This window comes from Nyctereutes procyonoides, unplaced genomic scaffold (assembly GCF_905146905.1).
Source record: "Nyctereutes procyonoides isolate TBG_1078 unplaced genomic scaffold, NYPRO_anot_genome, whole genome shotgun sequence".
Classification (NCBI taxonomy): Eukaryota; Metazoa; Chordata; class Mammalia; order Carnivora; family Canidae; genus Nyctereutes; species Nyctereutes procyonoides.
This window is the reverse complement of record NW_026575049.1, coordinates 54,069,264-54,080,435: the sequence shown is the minus strand read 5'-3', so window position 1 is coordinate 54,080,435 and position 11,172 is coordinate 54,069,264. Positions and strand designations below refer to the sequence as shown.

Here is an 11,172-nt window from a genome sequence, read left to right as displayed (position 1 = left end):
CACACACCTGTATATATATTGTGTCTTGTTGTGTTCGTCGTTTCTTAATATACATGTTTCAAATCATCACATTGTACTCCTTAAACTTACACAAAGTTGTACATTTCAATATATTATCTCTCAATAAAGCTGAAAAAAATTCCTCCTTTTCCAATTTACCCTTCCTTCAAACATTTCCAGTGGTTTGAAATCAATAGTACTTATTATTTACAGTACTAAAATTCAAGGTCCTTTGCTTAGCAACTGAAATCTTAAACAAACTTTCTCAAAGCTATCTTCACCTATTCTGATGATTAGTAATGAAAGACTACCATGCCTTTTGTATCAATAACAAACAAAACCTTATTTTCATAATTTTAAAAATGACTAAATTGGGAGTAGAAATTATATTGACTATATGTATATAGGCTGTGTAAACAATTCAATTAAGAAAAACGTAATCAATGAATTTTTTGGTATATTTTTTATTGGAGTTCGGTTTGCCAACATATGGTATAACACCCAGTGCTCATCCCGTCAAGTGCCCCCCTCAGTGCCCGTCACCCAGTCACCCCATCTCCCCGCCTACCTCCCCTTCCACTATCCCTTGTTCGTTTCCCAGAGTTAGGTGTCTCTCATGTTCTGTTATCCTCTCTGATTTTTCCCACTCATTTTCTTTCCTTTCCCTTATAATCCCTTTCACTATTTTTTTATATTCCCCATATAAGTGAAAGCATATAATGTTTGTCCTTCTCCGATTGACTTACTTCACTCAGCATAATACCCTCCAGTTCTATCCACGTGGAAGCAAATGGTGGGTATTCATCATTTCTTTTTTTTTTCAATCATTATAACTAATACAATTAGTTATAATGTATTAGTTAATACATTAATACTTTTAATTAATTAATACAATTAATACTTCTCTTCCAAACATCTTCTTTTTCAACCATCAATACATCATGGTCATTTCAAAGTGCACAAAAGGAATTGTTCACTTAGTACTTGATTCCAAGAGCAAAATACTGCATTTGAGATTATTATTTTTAACTTTTTTTAATGATAGTCACAGAGAGAGAGAGAGAGAGGCAGAGACACAGGCAGAGGGAGAAGCAGGCTCCATGCACCAGGAGCCCGACGTGGGATTCGATCCCGAGTCTCCAGGATCGCGCCCTGGGCCAAAGGCAGGCGCTAAACCGCTGAGCCACCCAGGGATCCCTGAGATTATTATTTTTAATCTGAGCACTTAATATAGACACAAGATCAATTTCAGCTAAATTCAGCTATAAGTAATTATTGGCCAGATTGTGACTGAGTAGATATGTTTCAAGGCTATTAACAAAAATTTCAAAATAAGCAAGCATTCTCCTACCCTATATGATATATATGATTTCCCCTATAGCTAATTGGAATATTATGAAGAATAAGCAATGCAGGAAGCATGTCCATCTTCAGTATCACTCTCCCCCTAAAAAAAAAAAAAGAAAAAAAGAAAGAAAGAAAGAAAGAAAGAAAGAAAGAAAGAAAGAAAGAAAGAAAGAAAACTTAAAACATCAAGGGCAAACCAGCAGCTTTGAAATGTGCTCAGGGACTTGACTTCTGTTCCACATGTGCAGAAATGCGGAGAGAGTTAGATCTAAGCCGACAGCTCATACTGACCAAAAGGATTCCAACAGAGAAGAAGAAAACACATTGACAGAACAGTGCATCTATGACACATGGTGCTGGTGCAGGTGCTTTTAGTAAAAAGAGAAGTATCAGGTTTTCTTAGGAAACTCTAATAACTGTAGGGTAATTGAAGATGATAGCATTTAACAAGCTTCGATGAACTTCCCTACATCTATCTCATTGGACAGTATGAAGCATCTGGATTCTGGAGTGGATCGTTTTTAAGCCAAAACAACAACTCTATGCTCTATAAACAAAAGGAGGTTTGGTTTCACATGCAATAACATATTCTACAAGTAAAAAAAAAAGTGTTGAATAATTATGTAACATCAAAATAATTTGAGGATTTACCTAAAACAGAAACTATTTTTAGACCTGTGGTAAAACACCTCCATTCATGGCAGTTCCATTATAAGTATCTTTACATTGGTACAGATGCCAGCATGAGAATGGAGTTATGAAATTGAAATTCAGCTGATAATTTAGTATCATCTAACTGCCTAATAAGTTAAAGAAGACAGACTCTGATGGATTTTAGGAGTTCTTTTTTCCAGTTGTAGATGTTTATGGAATGCTCCATGGCTCAAGCAAAGATAATAAAAAAAAACTATTTTAATTATGAATAACCAATCAAAGGAAAACACAACATACTCATCTTGAAGCTAAAAAAAGGGCAGCCCCGGTGGCTCAGGGGTTTAGCGCCGCCTTTGGCCCAGGGTGTGATCCCGGAGACTCAGGATCGAGTCCCACGTCGGGCTCCCTGCGTTGAGCCTGCTTCTGCCTCTACCTGGGTCTCTGCCTCTCTCTCTCTCTCTCCCTCTCTCTGTCTCTCATAAGTAAAAAAAAAAAAAAAAAAAAAAAAAAAAAAAAAAAAAAAAAAAATTGAAGCTAAAAAAAAACAATAGTCTTATAACAATGCTTAAAATATTTTAAAGTGTTTTTTCACAGTTTCAGTGTTTCAAGGGCATGTTTTATCTCATTACACTTTACAACATTACTGGGAGGTAGTTTACGTAAGCACTGTATTCTCATTTTATAAACCAGGGAAGCAGAACTGATATGAATTTTCAAGGTAGGCAACAATTCGATAACCGAGCAGAGATTGTGAACGTTGCTATACTTTAAGATTATAGGGAGGAGTTCCTTCACTAAAAAGTTGGAAATTATGATCATTTAAGTTATCTATCTATCTATCTATATATCTATCATCTATTTATTTATTTTTTAAACTCAAAAATTTTTTTTCATTTAAAAAAGTATTCAGAACACATAAACAAGGCAACTTTCATTCTTTCTTCTCATCGTCTGGTGTGGGGCCTGTTGGTGGCTCCTCCCATGCTGTACTGTTGCTCAGAGCCAGTGTTACTATCACTGTCCCTTCCTTGTCCACCCCCTGCCACCTGCTCTCCTCGTCCTCAGGAGTAGACATGCCTTCTTCACCGTGTACACCATTCTGTTGGCTTTCCGTTGCTTCTTCAAGGTGTGTCGCCTCGGTCTCCAAAGGGATGCTCTTGTCGTCTTTCTGCTCCCTAGGAGCTGGCTCTTCCTCAGGAACCATGCTGCTCTGACTTCAGCTTGCTCTGCAGCTTCTTGCTCCCTCTCCTCTTGCCTTCTGCGAGCCTGTTCTGAAGCCTGTGCCATTTCAGCGGCAATCTTTTCCATATCCACCTCCCCTTTCAAGGCGCACAGCCTCTTCAGTTCATTGTTAAAGGAATCTGTGCTTTCTAGGAACTTCCTCTTCTCCTCCTGGGGTCGCTCCTCTATCTGGAGAAGTTCAGCTTCTAGTCTTCGCTTGATGAACCATTAAGGACCTACCGTTTGAGGGCCTGCATTATAGCTGTTGGGACACCACCACCCTCTCACTGAGCATTTCATTGATGAGGCGGTGGCTTCTCTGGAAGCAGGCGGTGGCTGTATGCTTCATTGAAGAGCCATCACCATGATCATCTGGATCTTCAGCAGGCCGAATGCTCATGTAAGGTTCTCCTTTCTCCATGCAAGACTGTCTCTGTCGACTTTCTTCCTCTAAAGCAGCTTCTGCACGACTTTTTGCATTTATGGAAACAAGGTATGTGGGGGGAATTAGGATAGGCCTTCATAGATTCATTGTACTCTATCTTTTCTGCTTGGTATTTGTTTAAATATTCTTGTTTTTCTTCATCAGTGAGATCTTGCCACAGCCATCAATAATCTTGCCAATCTCCCACAGCCTTAGGTCAGGGTTGGAAGCTTTTGCTTGTTCCCAGACCTTTCTGCTGCGCCTCATGTAGGGCATCAGTGGCCTATCTGGTGGCTTTGGCGGGTTTTGGAATGTAATACCAGAGGATGCCATGACCTGGCTGTTGGTGCCCGGGTTCCCATCCAGCTTGCAGCTGTGGTAGGCCAGATGACTGTATGGATTGTACCCTACAAACCCTGATGTGCTGGGCATTTGTGTTGCAGGAGCTGGGGTGGAAGGTGGGGCATAAGATGGTCTTTTTGACATTTTGGAAAATTAAGTTCTCAGTTTCTTAAGAATGAATCTGAGACACCGCGGGCAGAAAAAGCACCTGCATCTCTGGCCTCGTTTCTCTATTTAAATTATTTAAATTTTAAAATCGAAACATATGACTCCAACCAGAGATCGGGACAGTCATCATGTAAAAGTAAATGACTTGTGGGTCAGCAAGCCCTAACAATGACTTGATTAGATATGACTATGTTTTTTTTTTTTTCTGGAAAACATAAACATAATAAATAATTGAGAAATCCCTGGTTATTTTATCAGTATCACAGAGGACTAAATGGTTTAAATCATAGCTAATATATAATTATATTTATATATATGACTTAATTAGTACCTAATTATTGTCACTTAAAAGATTATGATTTAAATTTTAATTTAAGTCCTCCAAAAATGTCTTAAGGTTATGGATACCTAAAGGTAAACTATAGTTCGTCCAGCATTTAGGTTCAATCCATGTCTTCCATAAGACTTTTCATTTGATGTGACCTAACTTAAATTATCTAGTTTGTATACAATCATTATGATCATTCATTCATGTAATGAGGAATTATTGACTCTGAATGACAACAAACAAAGTCCATACCTTCTGATCAAAATGAAAAGAACACAATTCTTACATTCAAGAAATCCACATTATTGCCAAAGATAAATATATGTAAACATACTAATATAGCACATTATAATATATGTTCTTATGGATACTGGTCATTGTTTTCAAAGAGTAGAGAAAATGAATAAGTATAAAAATTCAGGAACTACTTCCAGAAGATAAGATCCTTGTCTTTGACTTTAAAAGAGTATGCCAGGCAGCTAAACTGGCAGAAAGACACAGTGAGCAGAGAACACACGTTAAAAAAAATATATATATATATATATATATATTTAGTGTTTTTAGGAAAATAAAAATAATTCAGTGTTACTTGTGCATAAGTTGCAAGTAGAATAGAGAGAGGCTAGAGGAAGGAATAGGCAGGTGTGAGAGCTGTGAAAATAAATGCATTTGCTAATATAAAGAGTTTAAATAATTTCTTATGAGATGGGAAGCTTTCTAAGGATTTTTTTCTAACTTTTTAATTTTAATTGTTAATTAGAATATTGACATTATTAGACTTGAATTTTCTGAAAAAATGTTCATAAATAAAGTCATTTATTTATAAATGGGACTTCCAGGGAAGTCCCTCCCTGGAAGGAGGTTTAATCCCCCTGACATCTAGGATTCGAAGATAATCTAAGTAATGCTATAAGGTGCTGTTTCCCAATTTAAGATATTATAACATGGTATGTAGAGACTCTGAACTAAGGATGGCAGAAGTATTAAGGTAGAATTATTGAAATTTGCTTTGGGGTAAACTAAATATGACAGTGATGCAGAGGGAAACTTTAGTCTGAAATTGAGGCAATGAACAAATCAGTTTTTAATCAAGATGAATTATACAGGAAAATCATAGGTATAGGGGATGTTTTATTTAGATACATTTTGAAGAGAAATAAAGGTAGAAATGCATAATAAGCATGGTTCAAGCCACTACACAAGAGCTCCTTCACAGATCTTTCCAGGGTAATAGCATCTCGATACCTATCTATTCTTGAGATGGTTGATTGGACCCATGAGTCACACACAATTTCTTTACCAAAGGGTCCTGTTTCCAGAGAGTCCTACCTGAATAGGTAGAGAATCTTCCAAATCAAGTGCTAGTTTCTTATTGCTTAACAATTCTTTCTCCAAAGAAAAACCAAGCTGCATCCTTAAAAAATCTCATCTCCAGTTTCTAATAACAGTTTCCTCATTTCCATCTTAAAGCTCATCAGAAGCTCCTTTAACACTTGTATTTCCAGGTTCATGATTACATACGTATCTTCTAAGATAATAGAAGCTCTCTCTATAGCTCTTGTCTTTTTTTCCCCCGAACCCTCACCAGAATCTCCCTTGAATTCCATGCTTTTACCAACAACCTAAGTTCATTTTTTTAAATTTTTTTTTCTTTTTTAAAAATTAAGTTCCTCAAAACTGTTCCAGCTTCTATCCATTAGCCAATTCCAAAAAGATGTCCACATTTTTAGATATTTGTTAGAGCAGAATCTTATTTCCAAGTACCAAAATCTATATTAGGATCCTCCAGAGAAACAAATAACACACAAATGCACACACATATATGTGTATACATATATAGTTATATTAAAACTTAATTTTAATTAAATTTATTAAATATAAAATTTAAGTGATTTTTTGAAATTGATTAATGTGATTGTGGGGACAAGCTAGTTTCACATTTGTAGGGACGACCTTCAGGCTGGATATTCTAGCAAGATTTGATGCAGTCCTAAATCTGAAGGCAAACTGGAGTTAGAATTTCTTCTGTGGGAGAGCTCTGTCTTTTCTCTTAAGGCAAACATCAACTGACTGGATGATGCTTAACCACATCTAGAAAGTACCTGCACAGCAACAGCTAGACTGGCATTTGACCTAGTAACTGGGCACTACAGCTTAGGCAAGTGGACACAAAAAATTAATCATCACACACGAGAACAACAAAAATAAAGTAGTCCGCAGAAAAAGATGATTGAATAAAATAGCTGAGAAGTGTGAGTCAGAATTATGGAAGGTAACGAGAGAGTCCTGTAGTGGAAACCCAAGGGGTAAAAAAGTTAGGAAGGATTTTATTTTGGTCAACTGTTACCAGAGTAGACAGAGAAAACAAATGAATCCTAGATTAGAAAGTGTCCATTTTCTAAAGAAATTGTTGCCATTGGGAGTTTCATAAAGATAGGTAAAATATTTCAGCAAGAAGGCATCAAGAAGAAAATTCTGTTTCCTGAAGCATGACTAAAGAGATAACCTGAATAAACCTCCTGCCAAAACAACTAATAACGCTAGCTAAAATATATTAAAAGCTTTGCTGAGCTAAGGAGAAATTTAAAAATAAATATTCAGAGGCCTCCAAATAAAGTAAAAGTGGAAAGTCAGAGAGAGAAGCTCACACTGAGGTCAGGTTTTGCCCTGGGGTTTCTTTCAAACTCTAGTGAAAATGAATTTAACGCTGATGAAGGTGCAAAAGGCAATGACAGACCTGAGTGCATAATCTAAACAGAGATTCTATATAAAGCTGGGGTCCCCCAAGGTAAACTAGAAATAAACTAAACATATAGGAAAGATAATTGCTCATTTTGATCTTCACACTGGGTAGAAAGGAAATTAAAAAGTAACAACAAAAACAAAAACAAAATCTTCCATGCAATTTGAATGCATAATCTGAATTTCTAAGTAACCACTGCCTGAATGTGGTGTATTATTTGATTTGATAATCCTTAAGGTTAAAAAGATGTTTTCTTTGACATTTACCGCCTTCAAGTAACCGGCAAATTCAACTGCAAACATATTTTGGAGGAAACCAACTTTAGCTTAGTTATCAAAGAATTAACACAAATGAAATTCCAAGGAATTTGAAACCACAATTAAAAAATCATTAAATATACAGGAACAGAAGGTAGAATGAACGAGAGCCAGCAGTAACAACAGAAAACAGAAAACAATAGCTACAAAGACTAGATATTGGAATGATCATAAAACATAAAATAATTATGTTTAATATTTCTTTAAAGTGTACCAAAATTGCAGCTTATTCAAAAAAATCCTAAAAGCAGCAGGAAAGGAAAAGACAATCCCCTTCAAAAAAAAAAAAAAGGCAATTAGACTGATGTTTGGCTTTTTAACAACAGATCCAGGAAATAGTTGATTAACATCTGAAATGAGCTGAGAAAAAATAACTGTCAATCTTAAATTGTGTGTCCATTACAGATATCTTCCAAGAACAAGGCCAAAATGAAGACATTTTCAGAATTATAATAACTGAGATAGATTTTGACACCAAAAGAACTTTTACTACAGAGATTGCTAATGGGTATACTTAAGGAACATAAACAACAAATTCTCCAAATTAGTATGTGAGATGAGATGAGATGGCACATACAGAATTTCATGACTACGTGGGTAAATTTAAACTAATAATAATTGCTTAAAACCGTACATATATTATCAGATTTGTGGAACTGAAAAAAAGGCAACATAAATCTAAAATATCAGTCAACAAGAGTATATATTAGATGCAGAGAGATATAAATTAAGCTGTTCTAGTATATTTATATTGTTTGGAAGTAAGATAAAGATATTGATCAACTTTACACTTTAGTGAGTATGCATGTTAAAACTTTTATAGGGCAGCCCGGGTGGCTCAGCGGTTTAGCACTGCTGGAGATCCAGGATCAAGCCCCATGTCAGGCTCCCTGCATGGAGCCTGTGTCTCTGCCTATCTGTCTCTCTCTCTCTCTCTCTCTCTCTCTCTCTCCCTCTCTGTCTCTCATGAATAAATAAATAAAATCTAAAAAAAAAAAAAACTTCTATAGAATTAATAAAATAACACAGTGTATATATGCTGTAAAAATACACAGGGGAACTACAGTAAATCCACAAGGTTAGTGGTATATAGAAAAACTAAAAATTTATTTTTAAGTAATTTATTTTGAAGAGACAGGTACAGTTAAGTGACCAGAGGATTTTTTTTAATGATTAAAAATAATTTAGGGGCACCTGGGTGACTCAGTCAGTTGAGCATCTCACTCTTGGTATTGGCTCAGGTCATGCTTTCAGGGTCCTGGGAGCGAGCTCCCAGCGGGGAGTCTGCTTAGGGATTCTCTCTCCCTCTCTCCCCCTAGTAAATAACTAAATCTTAAAATAAACGGAGCAGAAGAGATCATTGTACTTTCATGACTCACTCAACAGTCACTCCACAAATGGCCACTCCAATGTAAGTGCATGTTTAGAATTGCTGGATGCCTTACTAGACACTTGAGACACAACAGTGACTGGATGACAGTTATTGTGCTCTAGGCAGTTACAAATGGACCATCTCACTAAGGACCTGGCTGCCTTTATAAAGAGTTTGGACATTACCCTAGCAACACATAAGTGTGAGAGAGTTTTAAGCAACAGAATGATAAAATCAAAGTTGCATTTTAGAAACTCACTTTAGATTCATAATAAAGGACGTGTGATAGATTCTCAAGATTGGAAAGCTTTGTACCTATACAAGAAAGAAATATTGACTATGTGAACAAGGTAGTAGCACCACGTACTGAAAAAAAAAAAGTAGATTTGAATTTGAATATGTGAATTGGGATTTTGATTCTCAATTAAAAAGTATTGAGTGGCCACTGGTATTATGTAAACAAGTGCCTACATTTATGATGGAATTCATCATCATAAATACAATTATGAGTTTATATAGGTTGAGAACACATGAAGTCTGAAGTAAAATGTGCTTGTAAGATTTAAAATTAAGGACGCTGTACCAGGATCAGGATGACAGTGCTAGTAAGCTCTCCAAGGACTTCTTTAATGGCATCCTGCCCAATAAAAGATGCAACTTATAAAATAATAATTAAGGAGAAACTTGTGGGAAATCATGTTCTATGAATAGACAAACATTTTTTTAAGTCTAAGTTCACTTTTGATTTTGAACTTTGGAATAATGATGGGAAAAGTTAAAGTTTCAAGTTTTCAGAGTGTTATAAGTTTCCTCCTTTAGAACTTTTTTCTTTTTGAAACGCTTTATCTGAAGCTGCAGTTAATGATGTCCTCAGCTCTGCAAATTAAGCCAGTGCTTTTACATCAATGAAAAGAGGTATAGAGAGAGAGATATTGAATGTGTGGATACGGAATCGCAAGGACTATAAACCTTTCTTTGCCTAAATGTTTCATCTCCAGAATTTCAGGTATTGAAGGGTCTGCCCCAAATTTAAAAGTATTAGATCAAGGAGAAATTGCTTGTGTGACTCAAGAGTGTGGTAACCAAGTTTCTCTGTCTGTCATCACAGAGATTCCTTGAAGCTGGGAAGCCAACTGCTTCTTTTTAGGTAATTAGCATGGCCAAAGAACTATTGTAAAAACTACACAAGGAAAATCGGTATATATAAATAAATTATGAATTATTTGTGCATAACAAAAGAAAACTAATCAAGTAATTAATCAAGGAATACAGCAAAATAGTTTCTTTTTGTCCAAATTTATGCTAGTTTATAATGCTAAAAATGATTTGTATTCATTTCTGTTATTCTTGAAAGAAGCTACATAACAAGATTTGTGAGTTTTAAGAAATTTAATTCCACTATCTGTGCTCACTTAAAAACTGCATTCATTTTCAAAAAAACTCTTTTTTTCCCTGAAAATCATCATTTCAGAAAGGAAAAACTATGTTTTCCCTACCAGTTTCTCTGCTATCTTTGCTTTTGCTCCTAACCTGATTTTTTTTTTTCTAGCTGGGCAGGTAAACATAAATATTTTCATTTCTTTAGAGGGTTTCATGGGCAGGTTTCTATAGCAATCATTAGAACAAAATGGAAAAAGTGATGCCATCCTGATTAATTGTAAAATCTTCCTCAAATTGAAATTCAAAAAAGAATGTCAAATCATTCTACTTTGAAAGAAAGAGAAAATTATTAAAAATACCAGAGATGTAGTTGAAAAAGTGAAACTTCCAAGTATGACTTTGATCTGTAAGGAATCTAATTTCCAGCTTAAATGCCTGTATGTATGGCTTTATTTAATAAAAATTTAAATCAATAATTCTGCTACTTAAAAAAGATAAGAATTTGATAGAAAATATAATAACCCATTATCTTCCTTTACTATACACTGACTAGTGATAATTAGAGGAAAATATTTCTGTATTATACTTTGCTCATCAAGAAATCCCATTTTGTAAAATCTCACAATGCCCAAATCAATCATTTGCTGAACAGACTTTTTAAAATCTGAGATTATTTTAAATGTTTTTTTTCCCATTTTCAACACATTTAAGGATAGTTTTTGAAAAGTTTCAATAACACTTTGTGCTCTCATTTTATTATATGTTACTAGATACAACAGAATGTGCAAAGATTATACCAAGAACTGTGAACCAAAAGAAGCAGCATAAATGGACACTGCAGCTAAGTTCAGAGAAATTCAAATGAGAAAACATTGG

General features: G+C 35.2%; 1 pseudogene; it reads right to left on the bottom strand.

Annotated features, from left to right (window-relative positions):
* Window positions 1–2,932: 2,932 nt before the first annotated feature.
* LOC129511331 (SWI/SNF-related matrix-associated actin-dependent regulator of chromatin subfamily E member 1-like) lies at window positions 2,933–4,132 on the bottom strand (annotated as a pseudogene).
* Window positions 4,133–11,172: the final 7,040 nt, after the last annotated feature.